Source organism: Zalophus californianus, chromosome 3 (assembly GCF_009762305.2).
Source record: "Zalophus californianus isolate mZalCal1 chromosome 3, mZalCal1.pri.v2, whole genome shotgun sequence".
NCBI classification, from domain to species: Eukaryota; Metazoa; Chordata; class Mammalia; order Carnivora; family Otariidae; genus Zalophus; species Zalophus californianus.
Window position 1 is genome coordinate 30,208,993 of NC_045597.1, and position 20,055 is coordinate 30,229,047.

Below are 20,055 nucleotides of genomic sequence, written 5' to 3' on the forward strand. Positions count from 1 at the left end.
ACTTTAAAACAAAGACTGGAAAAAGAGACAGACACTATATAATAATACAAGGGATAATCCAACAAGAAGATAAAAACAATTGTAAATATTTATGCACCTAACATGGGAGCACCCAAACATATAAAATAGTTAATGACAAACATAAAGCAACTAATTGATAGTAATACAATAATAGTAGGGGACTTTAACACTCCACTTAGATCTTTGAACAGATCATCCAAACAGAAAACCAACAAGGAAACAGTGCCTTTGAAGGACACACTGGGCTAGATGGATCTAACAGATATATTCATCAGAACATTCCATCCTAAAACAGCAGAATACACATTCTTTTCAAGTGCACATGGAACATTCTCTACAATAGATCACATATTAGGCCACAAAACAAGCTTCAACAAATTCAAAAAGATTGCAGTCATACCATGAATATTTTCTGACCATATTGCTATGAAACTAGAAATCAACCACAAGAAAAAATCAGGAAAGACCACAAATACATGAAGTGTTAAATAACATGCTACTAAACGATGACTGGCTCAACCAAGAAATGAAAGAAAAAAATCAAAAAGTACATGAAGATGAATGAAAATTAGAATACAATGGTCCAAAACCTTTGGGAAGCAGCAAAAGCTGTTCTAGGAGAGAAATTTATAATAAATACAGGCCTACCCCAAGAAGCAAGAAAAATCTCAAATAAACAATGTAACATTACACCGAAAGGACATAGAAAAATAACAACAAACCAAACCTAAAACCAGCTGAGGAAAGGAAATAATAAAGATTAGAGCAGAAGTAAATGATACAGAAACTAAGAAAACAATATAACAGATCAATGAAACCCAAAGCTGGTTCTTTGAAAGATCAACAAAATTGATAAGCCTTTAGCCAGACTCATCAAAAACAAGAGATGATTCAAAAAACAAAATCAGAAATGAAAGAGGAGAAATAAGAGCCAACACCACAGAAATACAAACAATTGTGAGAGAATATTATGAAATACATGCCAACAAATTAGACGAGCTAGAAGAAAAGGATAAATTCCTAGAAATGTATAATCTACCAAAACTGAAGCAGAAAGAAATAGAAAATTAGGACAGACTGATTGCCAGCAATGAAATTGAATCAGTAATCAAAAACCTCCCAACAAGGAAAAGTTCAGAACCAAACGGTTTCATGGGCAAATTCTACCAAACATTTAAAGAAGAGTTAATAACTATTTTTCTCAAACTATTCCAAAAAAATAGAAGAAAACAGGAAACTTCCAAATTCATTCTATGAGGCCAATATCACCCTAATACCAAAACCAGATAAAGACACCACAAAAAAAGAGAATTACAGGCCCTTATCTCCGATGAACATAGATGCAAAAATCCTCATCAAAATATCAGCAAACTAAATCCAACAGTACATTAAAAATATCATTCACCACGATCAAGTGGGATTTATTCCTGTGAAGCAAGTGTGGTTCAATATTCGTAAATCAATCAACAAGATACATCACATCAAGAGTGGATAAAAACCATATGATCATTTCAACAGAGGCAGAAAAAGCATTTGATGAAGTACAACATTCATTCATGATAAAAAAAAAGAAAACCCTCAACAAAATGGGTTTAGAGGGAACATACCTCCACATAATAAAGGTCATATATGAAATATATGTGAATATATTTCACATATATGTGAATATCATAGTGAATATCATACTCAATGATGAAAAACAGAGCTTTTCCCCTAAGGTCAGGAACTAGACAAGGATGTCCGGTCTCACTACTTTTATTCAACATAGCACTGGAAGTCCTAGCTACAGCAATCAGACAACAAAGGAAATAAAAGGCATCCAAATTAGTAAGGAAGAAGTAAAACTCTCACTATCTGCAGATGACATGATACTATATATAGAAAACCCTAAAGACTCCACCAAAAAACTACTAGAACTGATAAATGAATGCAGGATACAAATTTTGTCACAGTATACAAAATCAATGTGCAGAAATCTGTTGCATTTTTATACCTTAATAAAAAAGCAGCAGAAAGACAAATTTAAAAAAAAAATCCCATTTATAATTGCACCAAAAATAATCAAATACGTAGGAATAAAGCTAATGAAAGAGGTGAAAGACCTGTACCCTGAAAATTATAAAACACTGATGAAAGAAATTGAAGATGATACAAAGAAATGAAAAGACCTCCTATGCTCATGGATTGGAACAACAAATATTGTTAAAATGCCTATACTACTCAAAGCAATCTGTAGATTTAATGCAATCCTTATCAAAATACCAAAAGCATTTTCCACAGAACTAAAATAAACAATTCTAAAATTTATATGGAACAACAAAGAATAACCAAATAATAACCAAAGCAATTTTGAAAAAGAAAAGCAAAGTTGGAAGTATCACAATCCCAGACATCAAGTTATACCACAAAGCTGTAGTAATCAAAACAGTATAGTACTGGCAAAAAAGTAGACAAATCAATGAAAGATCAATAAAACAGAATAGAAAACCCAGAAATAAACCCACAATTATATGGTCAATTAATCTTCAACAAAAGAAGCAAGAATATGCAATGGGAAAAAGTCTTTCAACAAATGGTGTTGGGAAAACTGGACAGCTACATGCAAAAGAATAAAACTGTACCACTTTTTTTTTAAAGATTTTATTTATTTATTTGACAGAGAGAGACACAGTGAGAGAGGGAACACAAGCAGGGGGAGCAGGAGAGGGAGAAGCAGGCTTCCTGCCAAGCAGGGAACCTGATGCGGGGCTCGATCCCAGGACCCTGGCATCATGACCTGAGCCGAAGGCAGACGCTTAATGACTGAGCCACCCAGGTGCCCCTGCACCACTTTCTTATACCATACACAAAAATAAATTCAAAATGGATTAAAGACCTAAATGTGAGACATGAAACATAAAAATCCTTGAAGACAAGCACAAGCTGTAATTTCTCTGACATCGGTCATAGTAGCATTTTTCTAGATATGTCTCCTGAGCTAAAGGAAATAAAAGCAAAACTAAACTATCGGGACTACATCAGAGTAAAAACTTCTGCATAGGTAAGGAAACAATCAACAAAACTAAAAGGCAACCTACAGCATGGGAGAAGACACTTGCAAATGACATATCAAATAAAGGGTTAGTATCCAAAATATAAAAAGAACTGATATAACTCAACACCCAAAAAACAATCCAATTCAAAAATGGACAGAATACATGAGCAGACATTTCTCCAAAGACATACAGATGGCCAAGAAACACAAGAAAAGATGCTCAACATCACTCATCATCAGGGAAATGCAAATCAAAACTACAATGAACTATCACCTCATACCTGTCAGAACAACTAAAATTAATAACACAGGAAACAACAGATATTGGCAAGGATGTGGAGAAAGGAACGCACCTGCACCACTGGTGGGAACAAAAATGGGTGCAGCCACTGTGGAAATGGTATGGAGATGTCTCAAAGAGTTAAAAATAGAACTACCCTATGACCCAGCAATTGCAGTACTAGGTATTTACCCAAAGTATACAAAAATGCTGATTCAAAGGGGCACATGTACCATGATGTTTATAGCAGCATTATCAGTGATAGCCAAATTATGGAAAAAGCTCCAGTATACATCAACTGATGAATGGATAAAGAAGATGTGGTATACACATACACACAATGGAATACTACTCAGCCATAAAAAGAATGAAATCCTGCCATTTGCAATGATGTGGATGGAGCTAGAGAGTATTGTGTTTAGCAAAATAAGTCAGAGAAAGACAAAGGCCATATGATTTCACTCATATGTGGAATTTAAGAAACAAAACAAACAAGCAAAGGAAAAGAGAGAGAGAGAGAGAGAAAAACCAACAAACAGACTCTTAACCATAGAAAACAAATGAATGGTTACCAGATGGGAGATGTGTGGGTGGATGGGTGAAATAGGTGATGGGGATTAAGGAGTGCACTTGCTGTGATGAGCACTGAGTATTGTATGGAAGTGTTGAATCACTATATTGTACACCTGAAACTCATTTACACTGTAAGTTAACTTTATTGAAATTTTTTAAAAAACTCATAAACAACAATGTTTTATCATTTATTTATTTATTTGTTAATGTTTCATTAAAGTAGCTCTAATACCATGGTAACTCATTCTTAGCTAAAAGATATATTTCAAAAGAAAAAATGCTCTTTTTTTTTTGAAAGCTAGACAGGGAGCAAGTCAAATGATAACATCTTATGTTTATACAGTATCCTAGGGACACATCCTTTTCATATACATTTGGTGATTTAATCTTACAAATAGCCACATAAGGTAGGCAATGCAAGCTTTATAATTTGTCTTTAGCACCAGAACCATCAGAATCTTGTGGTCAATACATTGTTCTTGTACTTTCACTTTAACGCACACTCTGCCTTTTTGAGCATTCATAGCAACTCAAATATTCATAGCAACAATCCATCACCCTAGATAATATCTAAGCAGTACTAAACAAACATGACATTTTCATTTTCTGTAACATCTTTAAACCAGAAAGGAAGACGGTAAATATAAATTCAGTCCAAAGACTGTAAGACCTAAAAGATATAATAGACCTGTCCTCCTCAGGGGAAAATGTCCAAAAATTGTCATTAGCGCATGCCCCAGAGTCTGCTATTTATTGACATGTATGGGTTCATATCCCTCCGCTAAGGGGAGAACTCACGGAAAAAAGTCACCATGGGTTTACCTGGGTATGCTGGTTTGTAGCCTCATTCCAAAGTCAAAGGGGAAAAGTGCTAACATCTCAAAATGTGGGTATATATGAAATAAAGAGGCCACTTCTACTCCCTCTACACCCTCTAGCCCTTGAAGACAGAGTTTGGACTTAGTTCCATGATGAGGAAATCCTCACAAGATCAGCTTGTCTAGAGAAGGGTACAAAGATAATCAAGATAGCCACTATTGTCCATGATTGGAGCTGGTCTGAGAAACCTAAAACTGAGTGGTTGAGTTTCTCTACCACTTGAGAATATGTGATGCTCCTATGGCTCTCCAGCCTCATTTACCCTGAAACCTTGAAGGTTCCAGATGCATCATGCTTTCTCTCAATTCACAGGCTTTGCACAAACCTCAATTTAGAAAATCTTCATCTTTATTTGCCTCCCCTCTACTCATCTTTTTTGACACAACTTGATGATCACCTCCTCCAGGAAGCCATCTTTTACATTCTGTGCCCTTCACTACCACCTTGTGTACTCCTGGAGAGTCCTGTATAGTAATCTTTATACCACAGTTCTTACCACTCTTGATTGCAATCACTTTGTCTAGTTCAGCTATGGTATTCTAAATTATCAGAGGTGTTGTCTTATCTTTGTATTCCCAAAACCTAGCATAGAGCCTGGCATACAATATACACCGAATGAAAAGGAATGCTTACCCCAACTCCTTCCCAGAACTTCTGATACCTTCCAGTCCCTCAGTTTGATAGTGTATATAAATCTCCTCTCTGAATTACTGCATTTAGCTTTAGCTCTACTCTTGCTTATACTCATCCCAGACTTGGCTAAGAGGCTCTTAACCAACCCAGCCCGGTGGGAACCCTCCCTGTTAGAGAAATTTTGTTCTCTAGCCAAAGGAGGGAGACACAGACGGTGCCAGTCTTGCTCCAGGTGCTCCTAACAACACTGCTATCACCAGGCACAGAACAGACTGGGTTATAGTTTGCAGGTTCTTTATAGCTCCCTGTCCACCTAGTTTGTTCTGTTAAAGCAGTCTGGTCAGGCACTCGTCTGGTGCTTTGTTTTGCTTATAGTTGTCCTACTTACCCTGAGCCACAGATAAGCCTGAGTAGTCCTACCTGTATTTGCTTTTCCCATTCTCTGCCACCAAGCTAAACATTTCTTTTGCTTTCCTGTGCTTCTAATCAGGTGGTCTTTCATCTTAACTAGCTGTCCTAAGAACTAATGTGGCCTAGAATTCCTAATGTCACCTCATTCTACCTGCTTCTCTTGGGTTGCTTTTGAACTTGGTTTATGACGGCCAGCTTTGAGACCAAGGCCTATATTTTGGGTTTTTTTTTTCACTCATGTTGCCTTTTTTATTCCAAATTCAACTTCCAGAAGCATGTCCCCCACTGCCTATATATAAGATTATATAAGTGTATTATATAAGAATAATCAAACTGAAAGGCGACATATGACTATACATTTCTAAGATAAACTGCTCCTAAATGTTCTCCTTAAAGTAATGAAAATTTGTGGGGTGCTGGGTGACTCAGTCAGCTAAGTGTCTGACTCCTGATTTTGGCTCAGGTCATGATCTCAGGGTCTCGAGATGGAGCTCCACATCAGGCTCTGCGCTCAGCATGGAGCCTGCTTAAGATTCTCTCCCTCTGTCCCTCCCCACTCTCTCTCCCATTCTCTCTCTCAAAAAAAAAAGTAATAAAAATTTGTATTTTTGTTGATCCTACCAATAACATTGATAGAATAACTGATAAGCTATTCAGAGGGTCACAATAATTAGGGCCAAAATTAAGCATCTGAAATAACTTGGGAAATTTCTCCACACACTTTCACATGATCACGCCGTGGCCATTGCATTTCATGGCATATCCATTTTTATAAGTCTATTTATGAGTACAAAGAGGCTTAGCCACCACTGCTTTGGTCTGCCGCTTGGACTGACGGCTGTTATTTTTTTTTTTTTAAAGATTTTATTTATTTGTTTGAGACACAGAGATATAGAGAGAAGGCATGAACAGGGAGAGAGGCAGAGGGAGAGGGAGAGGCAGGCTCCCCACTGAGCAGGGAGCCCGATGCGGGGCTTGATCCCAGGACTCTGGGATCATGACCTGAGCCAAAGGCAGATGCTTAACCATCTGAGCCATCCAGGCACCCCTGACGGCTGTTATTTTAACCACATTCCCCTTTAGAAAGAGCACAATGAATGACATATTGTTTGGAAATTTGTTACTATTGAAGCCACTATTAACTTTTTTGTTTGTTTGGTTGTTTGTTTGTTTTTATTTGTCCAGAGTGATCTCTTAAGGCTCAAATTGTCATACTTTCACCCCAACAGTGAAGGGTTACTTTGTCCCAGGAGCAGAAGCCTATCCTGGAGAAGAGCCTGGACAATAGGACACCAGGAACCCACACACCCTAAAAAGGAAAATATCCTTTTCAGGGCTCAGCCAATGTTCTCGATCAGGGAAAGAACATCATTTTGTTTTAAACAATGACAATGACTAGGGCCTGCCAGATCTGGGGTTAGAACAACCCAAGGACTTAGCAATTTAAGAACTTGAACTCTTACCTAAAGGTCACTTTTGGAGGAGGGAAAAGAGCCCATGCTGTACGAAAAGTCATGCTCTGGAATAGAAAGGAATCACAAGTGGTTACTTTTTGCCATCATGCTTCTGACCACTTTTGTCTGGGATATGTGCTTACGTGAGCCATCCCTAACTCTTGAGGGCTGCCCACTTCCTAGTCTGTTCACTCATTCAGGTCTACTTCAAACCCAGCTTAGATGGCTTTTCTTGGATAAGACAGATAACCCAGTTCACTTGATATTTGCCTCAGGCCAGCAATGCTTTTCCTTCCAAATTGAACTCTGCCCCACCCTGATCATCTAGTAATGATCCATACCAGGATCCTGATTCAGGTCAAGCCTTGATGACATCCAGGAAAAAAACCTTCCAAACCCATATATCCCTGAAGAGGATGCTTCCTACAAGTGTCAAAAAATTGTTACTACAACAACATTGTTACAGCTCTGAGATTTTACCAAGCTCTGCAAACTGACAAGTTAGTCTGCCATAGTTTTCTGGATAGTGGCAGAAGACACAGGACTTTTGGGCTGGAGACAAAAGATTGTGTTATTCATGGCACAGTCAACATCTTGAACTTCATGTTTGTGTTGGTTCCTCTTATCCCTCAAGTTCCATAGGTTACACTGAGCAGCCTAGGCAAATGCTGCTTACCCAATGGGTTTGCATCACAGCTGAGATACCCTGAGCTTGAGAAATCCCAACTTTTTCTTACAAGAGATTGGGCTACAAGAAAACCTGTCCAAAGCTGCTCAAGAGGACAATAATGAAAATAATCACTGGACAGCAAACAGATTGGCCCTCTGCTCCGGAGAGAGATATTATCTCTATCTTCTGTTCACTCTCAGACATCTTTGCAAAGATCATCCAGGGTAGGGTATGTGCTATGGTGAGCGCTGTGAATTGTGCAAGACTGTTGAATCACAGATCTGTACTTGTGAAACAAATAATGCAACATATGTTAAAAAGAAAAAGTAAAAAGAAGATAGCAGGAGGGGAAGAATGAAGGGGAGTAAGTCGGAGGGGGAGACAAACCATGAGAGACGATGGACTCTGAAAAACAAACTGAGGGTTCTAGAGGGGAGGGGGTGGGGGGATGGGTTAGCCTGGTGATGGGTATTAAAGAGGGCACATTCTGCATGGAGCACTGGGTGTTATGCACAAACAATGAATCATGGAACACTCCATGAAAAACTAATGATGTAATGTATGGTGATTAACATAACAATAAAAAATTTTTTAAAAAAGATCATCCAGAACAAAGGGCTATCACTACTTCTGCTCACAAGATGTGCAGAAACATGAAAAAGAGAAACCCACAAAGTAATGAGTATACAATACAAATAGTTCATCCACGGGGCGCCTGGGTGGCTCAGTCATTAGATGTCTGCCTTCAGCTCGGGTCATGATCCCAGGGTCCTGTTATCTAGCCCCACATTGGGCTCCCCACTTGGCAGGAAGCTTGCTTCTCCCTCTCCCACCTCCCCCCACTTGTGTACCTCTCTCGCTGTGTCTCTGTCAAATAAATAAAAAATAAAATCTTTAAAAAAAAAACAAATAGTTCATCCATTCTCTATTTCTCTAAATAAGCACACAAGCATATAATGACCTCAATAAAGGTCATTTCTGTTCACCAAGAAAGATTCTCATTTTATTTTATTTAAATGTATGTCATTCTTCTTTTTTTTTTTCAGATTACTGGCAGTTTTATTGAGTTAGTGGGATTTCTTCCCATGATTCATTAACACCGGCATTACAGTGAAGTGTCCAGAGGGAGGAAAGGCAGGGTGAGGGGACAGGAGGGCCTCAAGGCAAGGCCTGGTCACTTGGTGACATGCAGAAATCTCTAAGGGCCTATGGCTCATCTTGGGGGCAACTGAATTCAGACCCTATATTTGGAGAGGTAATGTTCACATCTCATTCTCCCAGTTCCTTTTGTGGTATTCCTGAAGAGCTTTCTCTGCCACAGTCTCCATAAACTTACGATTATACCTGGAGACCTTTGGGACCATCACAGTGATGAAGTCAGAATCAAAGAGTTTTGCAACCACCTTAGTGAGTGAAGCCAGGGGGAACATTGGAGTCAGAAGTCTGGGAACTCATCATAGTGACCTGGAGATAGAATGGGTCTTCACTTTGATTGAGATTAGCCAGATGGGACACCTAGATAAATTGTTCATTCAGCTGCTTCAGCAGAGAGGATGTGTTGAACATCTTCTCCTAGGAGGACTGCAGCAGCTCAGGGTACAGCTTGGTGAACTTCTTAGCAAGCTGGAGGGAACTGTCAAGCTCCTGTCACAGCTGGACCTGAGAGGGGTTGTCAGCCAAACAGTCCACTGACAAGATCTCCTGGCATGTCACACTGGTCCTTCATCCTCAGGCACCCTGTGGAGTTGAGACGGATCTCCTTGCACACAGTATGGTCTTGGTTGTCTTCTGTGAATTCCACTGGAAAGTGGTAGGGAATTCTATGAAGGTTGACATCCATGGCCTTTTGAGCCTGGTGAGTCATGTCAAAGAAGGGCTGAAACATGTCGTGGAAGTTCAAGGGTTAATATACAGGGAAATAGATTCTGTTCTGGGTGATGCAGGACTTGGGATTGAAGAAGACAGGCCTCTCCTGGAATGAGCGGAAGGGTGAGTAGTGGAAGTATCCTACAGCTCACGGGTGAAGAGTCTGTCCTGGAAAATCTTGTCCATGATGCTGGATGTCCAGTAGAAGCTGTCCTGCATGAGTCCCGAGCATGGGTCTGCTGCTGGTCTTCTCCAGCAGGGAGTCCATGTGGTTGCCATTAACCCAGAAGTAGATGGGAGAACTGGTTCAGGGACAACTTAAGCTGACAGCCAGCCAGGTGGGAACTGCTTCTTCAGACATGTGTACAGAACTTCATAAAGGTCTGTTTCAAGCAGGGCTTACACTCCTCCCAGAGGGCTACCATGGTATCATTGCACACCCCCTGGGATGCCTGCAGCTTCATTTCAGAATCCTTGGTATCATTTAGGGCATCCTCTTTCTTCTTCTTGGCTTCTTCTGAGTTGCTGAGTAGTGATTTGCACTTCTTCATTTATTTGTTCTATTAGAGCTTATCTGTTTTACCCCCTTGAGAGCATTTTTAATTTCCTTATTAATGTACTTACTCCCCTGGGTAGACATTTCCTGGAGCTCTGTGTTTGTAGACCGCCTTGTCTCCCAGAACCCATCCATTCTTCCAGGTCAGCAGCAGCCCCACCAGCAGCAGGAGACTTCATCAGGCCTCCCTCTGCAATCATGGAATCCCAGGAGGTCTCAGTTAGTGACACCAATTGACCATTCGCTGCTCCAGGCAATGCTGGATGGTAAGCATGGTGAGGCACGTATTTATAGCACTCTGCCTCATATACAAACCCTTTGGGGCTGGCTGCAAACCTTCATGATTCATGCCCAAAGATGTATGTCATTCTTTCAATAATTGACACTCATTTCAATAAATCCTGCAAAACTTAACAGGTGACACTTTAGAACTTACCAAATGCTATTAACTTCATGGAAACAATTTGCTTCAAATATCATTCCACCACTCCACACATAGGATTATTATACAAATTCCTTGATTCTAAAAATCTTTATCCCAAAGACTAAAATGTAAATGACACCAACTTCTGAGGTTGAAATTAGTCAAAATAAGGAGAGAATGCTGAAGAACTGTACTTAAAGACTGTGCTTCCAACTTTATAATAGACAGTTGATTACAGACCTTGGAGAGCATTTAGACATGGATCTAAATCAGAATTAGTTCCACAAGTACTCCCTATCTTTTGTGGCTTCTTTCTTGTAAGTCCCTTGGAATATCTTTTTAAGGATGGGGGCTTTTTCTAAATAAACTAAGTTATTCCAGTCAGATGGCATGAGCAACATTCAAGGAATTCCAAGTATGGTTAAGCAGCATTCTGCAAACTATTCTGGAGAACACAAGTATCTTTCATGACATTAATAAGTATCCTGCTATCCAAAAAAAAAAAAAAAATTCCTTGGTCAAGTACATTTTGTAAACTATACATTAAACTGGTTTCTCACTGTAGAATTTTTCAGATCTTCTAATTGGGCTAATGTAGTTCTGATTGGGCTAATAAGGTTCATTTATCATTGAACCTACAGTAGGTGGGTCAGGGATCTAATATGAAACATTTCCCAAACTTTTTCATCATGCAAAATTTTTAACACCAGTTGTTCTTATTAGAGATGCTAGATGCTTTCTATTAGGGGTACTAGAGTTTCATGGAACATGGTTAGGAAAACTCTGGACCACCACTCTTGGACCAACCCAAGCTAGGCATGAAACAGGAAAAGTGAAAGTATTAAGATAGTTGGGAGTTATTTTTGCAGAGGATCTTGAATTATATGCTAAGATATTTGAACTTTATTAAGTAGGCAAAGAGGAAATATTCTGTTGACATTCTTTTTATCTATTTGGTATGTTTAGATGTGGTCATTTTAGTAAGAAACATGTAAAAGACTAGAAACTCTACTTTGTAGTGGATTCCTCCACAGAAGAGAAGATCTACAGAAGAGAATTACCTCTATAAATCCTCCAATTTCAAAACTTAACAGCCTTCACTCTTAAGAAGGTATTCTTTATGTCTAAGAATTCCTGTATAGTAGTTTTAATTAATTTTGCTGTTTTTTCCTGTTCTGTGTTCATTGTTCTTCCTCTCCCCTGAATTCCAGCTCTAGGACTCAATCTTGCAACAGGGACCAACTAAGACACCAGATCCATTCATGAATTGTCCCAGGCTGAATAAACTCACTCTCTAAGTTTTTATCATTGAGGCTTATTTTCCAAAGTTTGATCATAGTCAGGACTATTGTGAATACTGTAACCAAGTTTTCTTCAGGGAATACTTAATAAGTACCTATGTGATGAAAGGCTTTGTAATAAGTGCCCAGAGAAATAAGAGGATTTAGACACATTTCCCTTAAAACTTGAGTACACTTTTGGATATTTTGCTTTAAGATCAGATTGACTTAATTTCTTTCAAACTTCAATTGATTTGTGCAGCTAGTCAGGGCCAAATGTATAAAGAACAACTCAGCCCATCAGTCAATGAATATTTATTGAGCTCCTACTACATGCCAAACATTATGTTAGGTGCCAGGGATGCAGCAATGTGCAAGACAGGCCTGGTTCCTACCCTCATAGAGTTTATAAATCTAGTTGCTACTAAAGGCAATAAAATGAGTGTGAAATTTTTATTAGTTATCTCCACTAAATGCTTAAAAAAGTAATTATCATTAGTTATAAAAGGGGATAAAACATATGTGGCACAATGTGAACAATTAGTTAATCTGGGAGGAGGGTATATGGATACTCATTTTACTACTCTTCTGATCTTTTTGTTGAGTTGACATTTTTCAAAATAAGACGTTGAAGGAAAGTTTAATAAGAATAAACTAGTCAGAAAATTAAAAAAAATTTGGAGTCAGATTTCTTCTCTAATCTAATACTTTCTTGTTTAGTTGTAACATTTCAGTGTTCTGGGACTTCTGAGTTGATTACTTCCCTATTAGAGGCCCAAAGGCAGAAGCCAAAGCATTACTACATGAATAAAAACAAAGACTTGGATTGCATTTTCCCTACCATAGAACATCCTGCTGCAAGTGAACACTGTGGCTTTTAAGTTTGGCCAGCATTTTTGTTAAACATTTTATAAAATAGATCAGCGTACCTGATCCATATCTAAGGAGATGAGGAGAATTACAATGTCCAGGTGTGTTATTAGCCATCCTTCACTTAGTATTTCTCAAGCCATTCTCTAAAGCAAGTATATATGCTTCAATGTGTACAATAACCTATGACAAACAACTAACTCAATGTATCTACTGTATACATGCTAAAATACACAAAGTGGAACCTCCTCATTTTACGATTGGCAGGGACAGAATCAACACCACCCGTAGTGTATCCAAATAAAACAATAGATGTTAAGAGAAAGTATGGGAAGATTTAAGTGGCTTTTAACAATGTCTTCCCGCTACTCAACCCCAGACCCACCAAATAGATACGATCATTATTTGCATTTTTATTTTCTCACCATTTCCAAGTTGCCAGACACATGTTTGTCTCTGATATGTGATACGTCCAAATGTTCAGCAAGGAATGAATATAGAAGAAAATCAAGTACATGAAAGTGAGGGCCAGTGATAAAAAGGGAAAGGGAGCATGAAGGACTTTAATGGGGAAGTAAATATGACATCAAAAACCTGATGTGTATTCCCAAAGAATAGAAATACAGGTTAACAGGTAAGTGACATTTCTCCTCTATCCACTCATTCAAAAAATATCTTGCATGTCTCCCATGTGCCTGACACTATGCTAGGCAGTGGAGATAAAAGAATACAATATAGTATCTACTTCTGAAAAACTTAAGAGATTCCAGCTAAGTAGTCAGACTAACAAAAGAGAATCCAATGTGCATGGTGGAGATAAGAGAGGTCCTAGGTATAATGGAAATAGCAATGTGAGCCTTGGAGTCAAACTCAAAATTAAGTCTCTGTCATTTATAAACAATCACCTTGGCCAAATTACCTAACTTCTCTGAGCTTCAAATTCCTCATCTGTAAAATGCAAATAATAATGCCTACCTTGTTCTATAACTTTAAGACTTAGGAATAAGGCATATAAGATATCAGGCACACGCAAGTAATCAAAAAGTTATAATTACAAATACTTCAACTGAGGTTATGTGTATAATGATTAAGGAATACAAAATTTGCCCCTTCTAAAATGTTACAGCCTGAGAAATCCCAAAAGCTATGCTATCAATCAGTATCCTAAAGGAAATTGAGATGTTGAGTAGAATTGAATGGACGGACCCTAACAGGGATAAGAGCAGGACTAGGGGACCCAACAAGGCATTTTGATTCCCCAAGAACTGGCAATGGAAGAGAGCCATTATACCCCTAGACCTGAGCCCAGTGAGAGGCAGAGCCTTGGGAGAGGATCATACCCTCTACAGACACACCTTGTGTGGAGGTAACTCAAGAGTCTGATGTCATCAAAGATAACTATTACTTTCGTTCGATAATCAGCTAGCTGATTACAAGTTCATTTTTCCATTCATGTTGCCTGCAAGAACAGAAGTTGCTGGCCAGTTAACACAACAACTTATACTGTTCATTGAAAAATAATGACTTAAAAGTAAGTGTAAAAAAAATGTTCAGACAATCAAATAACCTAAACAAGCACATTGCTCCAGCTGTGGGTTTAACCCAGCAGAATCTAGGGCACTGTTTTCTGGCTATTGTGCTTTTATTAGTTCAGGTTAACTATTTTAGCCACCCTGCAGTCTACAGTTAAAATCCCCAGGCCTTTTTACTCATGAAATACTGCTGAGCTATGATTCTATAGTAAATTTTTTAACCTAAATTTGACATTTTGCCTTCATCCCTGTTAAAATAGTTTTATTTCAGCATTTCACTTCAACACATTGGGATACTTATATGTTTCATTTAAATTAGCAGCATCTATGGATTTGATAAGCATGTTATTCTCTGTCATTTTCTAAGTTGCTGATAAAAAGGTTGAATGCATGCAATTAAGGATAAGAACAGAGCCTTTGGTACTCAACCATTTAAAAGAATTTAGGCACCTAATATATACCAGGCTTTATATGAATTGCTGGGGATGCAGAAATTAAGAAAGAAGTAATAGAATTTTGGTTAGTGCTAAATGCTACAAAGAAACAAAATACTGTAATAAACTAGTGGCTGGTCAGGGTATCACAACTTTAGGTAAAGGGACTAGGGAGTTTCACTGAGCCCTAAATGATGCCAGTGAAACTGCCCTATACATACCCGATGGAAAAGTCTTCCAAGAAGAGGGAAACAGGAGTGCAAAGGTCACAAAACTGAAATGAGCTTGACATCAGCAAAAAAGACAGACAGATGATTTGGCTGGAACAGAATAAGCAAGGGAAGAATAATACTTGATGTGTTTAGAGAGGTGGACAAAGATCAGATTATGTAGGGATCTGTAGTCTCCAGTAAGTCGTTTGAATTTTATTCAAAGTACAGAGACACTTCCTTCTATCCTAGCACTGATCCCACTGATCTATTTATAAATATAGCTTTAGGATAATAACTTTACTGTATTAACAATCAGCCTAGTTAAAATCAAGAATCAAAACATCATGGAAATTATTCATGGGGACACAATGAAATATTCTCTGCCAAACAAGAATTTAATCTGCCTGAGAAACCTATTCAATACTTTACATGTCAGCGTTCTGCAAAAGCAATCAGAAGAGAATTTACACAAGCTTCCTACCTTATCTACACATCTACTACATCTGGGCCCATGGATTCTTCCTTGCTTCCTATCACTGCGGATGAATTGTCTTCCTCCTGAAACCAACCTCCCATGTGTGCATTCATATCTACCACCTGCCTCTTAATCAACATCACGTCCTCTCTTCTGCATCTCAACTTTTGCCTTTCTATAGATTCATACCCATCAACATTAAACATGAGTAATTTCTCCAATCTTAGATACAAATCTCTCTTAGCCCCTACATCCCTGTCCAACTACCACTTCATTTCTCTTCTAGCTTTTATAGCAAAAATTCTCAAAAGAGTTATCTATATTTACTGCTGTAATTATTCTCTTTTCACTTTCTCTCAAACCCTCTCCAATCAAATTTCCCCACACACAGCTCCGGTAGATCAGCTCCTGCCCAGGTCACTTGACTTGTCTGCCTCACACATTGTTGGTTGTCCAGGCAACAGCCATTTCTTTTTGTCAACGTCTTGCTCATATAGCAACCATGTGCTTTAGGGGATGTGGGTCTTTCTCTAGCCTGAGGGTCAGAAATCAAGATTAGTCTCTAAGCAATTCACCACCATTGCTCTTACTGGTACCTGGCTTAGAAAGGACAGGTGTGTTACAGTTCTGGCCAGTGAAACCTCAGGGAGGCTTTTGTTCTTAAAATAAAGTGAATGTACCAGTTTAACTATTGTCCTAATGGTGAACATTAAACAGATTCCAATTTAGTCTTAATTATTAATCAGACAGTGACAAACATCTTCTTGCATGCAGTTCTGTTTCCATCCATTTTGTTGATCAGACAGAATTCTGGAAGTCATCTTTTCAAGAATGACTTTTCACTCCCATCTCCATTCCACTGTCCTCTCATATAATTACATATTGCTTATCTTTTAGCCCTCAAATCAAGTTCACTCCCCACTCCCACCACCCATTCTTAATCAGGTTCTCTGGTTCTTCACCTTTGAAATATATTCTTTTCCTTTTGGATACTCATCTTTCTAATAACACAATGGCAAGTATCATTAGTTAATAATACCTATCTCCCCCATAAAATTGTAAGCTCCTCCATGAGGGCAAGAACTTTCTCTGTTATTCTCATCATATTCGGCACTTGTCACAGTGTAGGCACATAGTAGGTACTCAATAATTATTGTTGAAGGTAGGAAAGCAAACAAGCAGAAAGGAAATCCTCTGCACAATAACATATAAAAATGTTTCATATGCAGAAATGTGCTGAATTCAGACATTCTGTTCCTTATTATGTGAATGAGTTCATTTCATTCAGTTGACACATTAAGTAAGTTTTTCTTTATTATTCTAGGTAACAGAAACAAATTCTGGATAACTTCAACAAAAAACAGTGGGGAGAGGGATTTACTGCACAAATACTGAGGCATTTCACAGGATCAGTGGAAGAAGTGGACAATAAAACCACAGGAAGACAGGGGCAAAGGCAACTAGAAAACCTTACAGTGAGAGTTCATAGACCTTATCTCTGGGCATTGTCATTAACACAACAGGCTTCCAATCAGACCAGTTTGTGTGCTTCTCTCTTACAAGTTTCACATTGTCAGGAGAGAGTATGACTGGCTCAAGGGTTTGTCCATCTACATCTGGATCAATGAACTTGGCTAGAGCATAGCAGTGCCACGTAGCATAGGTATGGCCACTAGAGACCTGCTCCTGTGTTTTGATCCATTCCCAGAAAAGAGGAAACTATTGTGAGCACAGTGGCCACCGCAGATGACATCCCCTTTACATAAGAATAAGGAAGACGTTTATGGTATCCAGCAATCATGCTAGACCAAGGGAAGGGGCAATTTTGGGAGTCAATTCTGTGAACAAATATTTTAATATAGACTTTTATTTATATTTATCATTATTTTTATTTATATTTATAGTGATGTGTAATTTATATTTATACATAATTTAGCCTTTATTATGGAAATTTTCAAACATATAAGTAGAGAAAAAAGTACAGTGACCCCCAATCTACCCATAATTCAACTTTAATAATTGCCAATATTTTATTTTCCTTATTTTATCTTCTCTGTATCCCCAAACTTATTTGCTAGGGTATTTTTAAATAAATGCCAGATACATATTTCACCTTATAAGTATTTCAGTATATATATCTTTTAGGTAAGGAATATTAAAACCATAACCATAATAGCATTTTCATTCTGAATAAGGTAACAGTAATCACTTAATATTCAGTGCTATTAATGTATATCCAGTTCTAAAAGACTTGTTTTCAGGGCACCTGGGTGGTGCAGTCAGTTAAGCATCTGACTCTTGGTTTTGGCTCAGGTCATGATCTCAGGGTCATGAGATCAAGCCCCATTTCAGGGTCTGCACAGAGTGCAGAGTCTGCTTCAGATTCTCTCTTCCCCTCCCTCTCTGTTCTTCCCACTCATGCTCTTGCTCTCTCTCTAAAATAAATAAATAAACAAAAATCTTAAAAAATATATATAAGAATTGCTCTCTGCTGTCGAAAGTTTACAATCTAGAAGGATTGATAAGACCTTTACTTAAGTAACCAAGAGAAAGGAGGAACACCTTAAGAAAAGTAGAGATGAAGTATCATGTGATGGTCAGAGGAGGGATGATAATGGAGACTAAAGAAGTAAAATATATGTTGCAATATGATCAAGACCCCAGAAACAAGTAGGTGACCAAAAAAAAGTCAAGAGGATAACCAGAAGCTGAGGAAGTGGAAGATCCAAAATTCAAATCAGCACCTGGGACTGAAGGACTGAAGTACTTAAAGGAACAATGGAAAGTCAAAGCCCATAGCACAGTCTAGAATCAGAAACAGAGGACACAAGACAAAGAAGGGAGACCCAGCTATCCTGATCTCAAATAAGGGGCAAATACAAATCTTCAGTTAATGGCCGAGAGGCTTCAGGTGATGAAACCAAGAAGAATTAAGTCTTGGGGACACTCAGGTAGGATACACGGGTCCAGCTAAATCTACTGTTTACGCTGGCTTCGCTTCTGATTGTATAGAACTATGATGCATGAGTTGTTAAATATTTGGACATCACCCCTGATACATGTAATATTTCCATGACGTTGGCCTTTAATGAAAGATATCCTTAGTGCTCAGTCCAGGACTGGAAACAGAGAAGGAACTCAAATAGAGTCTGACAGAGCAAATGAGTACATAATTGTTATATTGCTGTTCAGACACTTTATTAAGCTATTTCTAAAGCTATATAAATTCATTCATTCATTTACTTTCTTTAGAGCTCCCACTATGATAGTTTTCAGCTACATTGAGAGATTTCTTCATTAATTCAAGTATAAATTGTCTCCAAAAGAATCCTGAAGAAAGAACATTCTAGAGAAATATTTTTTCTCAATATGCTTCAAAAAGTATATATTTCCTAGTACTAGAGGAAAACCTTAAAAGAGAATCTTAAGATTATAGCCAAAGTTTTTTACAAAAAAAAAAAAAAAACAATAGCAGTAATATTTTAGGATAACTTATTCTTCCATAAATCAAGAATTACTTAAAGATCCTATATCTCTGTCATTTCTAATAGTATTTTGATCTTTCTTATTACTCTTTCAACAATTAAAAAAAAACGGAGCCACTGTGACTATCATTTGTTATTGGTCCAAACATTTAATTCACATTCTTATCTACGTAACTACTAGTCAAAGGGTCTCCTGAGCAAGTTTTATCTTGTATGGGAGGAAGGAGTCAATTAAGCTCCTAAAACACTGTGTTAGAATGAACAAGGCTGGTTAATAATGGATCATTGAATCACTAGGCAGGAAACATCTTTGTTACATAAACAAGCTTATAAAAATGGAGTGCACAGTAAGAAATTTGGTTTTCTCCACAAATCGCTGAAGGTCATAATTTAAAATTATACTAGTCTCCTCAAGCATCCATCTCAGGATTTCTGTCTGTTTTTTTTTTTTTTCCTGGAAAGCAAATATTCACATTAAATAAGAAAAAATTTTTGCTCTACAATAACAACAATAAAATACAAGTTGTGATTTCCAGAGTTACTCAGAATGTTATGGCCACCACCTGTATCAGTTAGAATCCCAGCAACATATGAACAGATGCGTAATGAGAGAGTTGAATGGAAAGATCTTCAGAAGGTGTGGGCAGGGTTAAGGAAATCAACAAATGAGAGTGAAGCGCACCAAGGCTAAAATAATAGGGAGTCATTATCATCGCTAGATCTGAAGGGGCAAGAGGAGCAAGCAATTATTAGAACCTGAAGAGGGTTATAGCTATATGTGTGGGAGGATAGTGACAAGCAGCTGTGAACTCAGGTAGAGGAAAGCAGCCGTGAATTCCTGCAGAGTGGGAACGGGGTGAATAAATACCCTGACCTCCCTCCTTCTGTCCTTCAGATTTCCTTCCAATTCCTCCTATTGGCTGGACCCAAATGGAAGCCAAAGGGCAAGGGAACAAATTGATACAG

At 38.1% G+C, this 20,055-nt stretch overlaps 1 protein-coding gene and 1 pseudogene across 6 annotated transcripts in view; both read right to left on the reverse strand.

Moving 5' to 3' along the window:
- SCEL (sciellin) overlaps positions 1–20,055 on the reverse strand; it is a 302,338-nt gene that overhangs the window by 234,371 nt on the left and 47,912 nt on the right. The gene's annotated exons all lie outside the window — the stretch shown is intronic.
- On the reverse strand, positions 9,218–10,857 carry LOC113920481 (annotated as a pseudogene).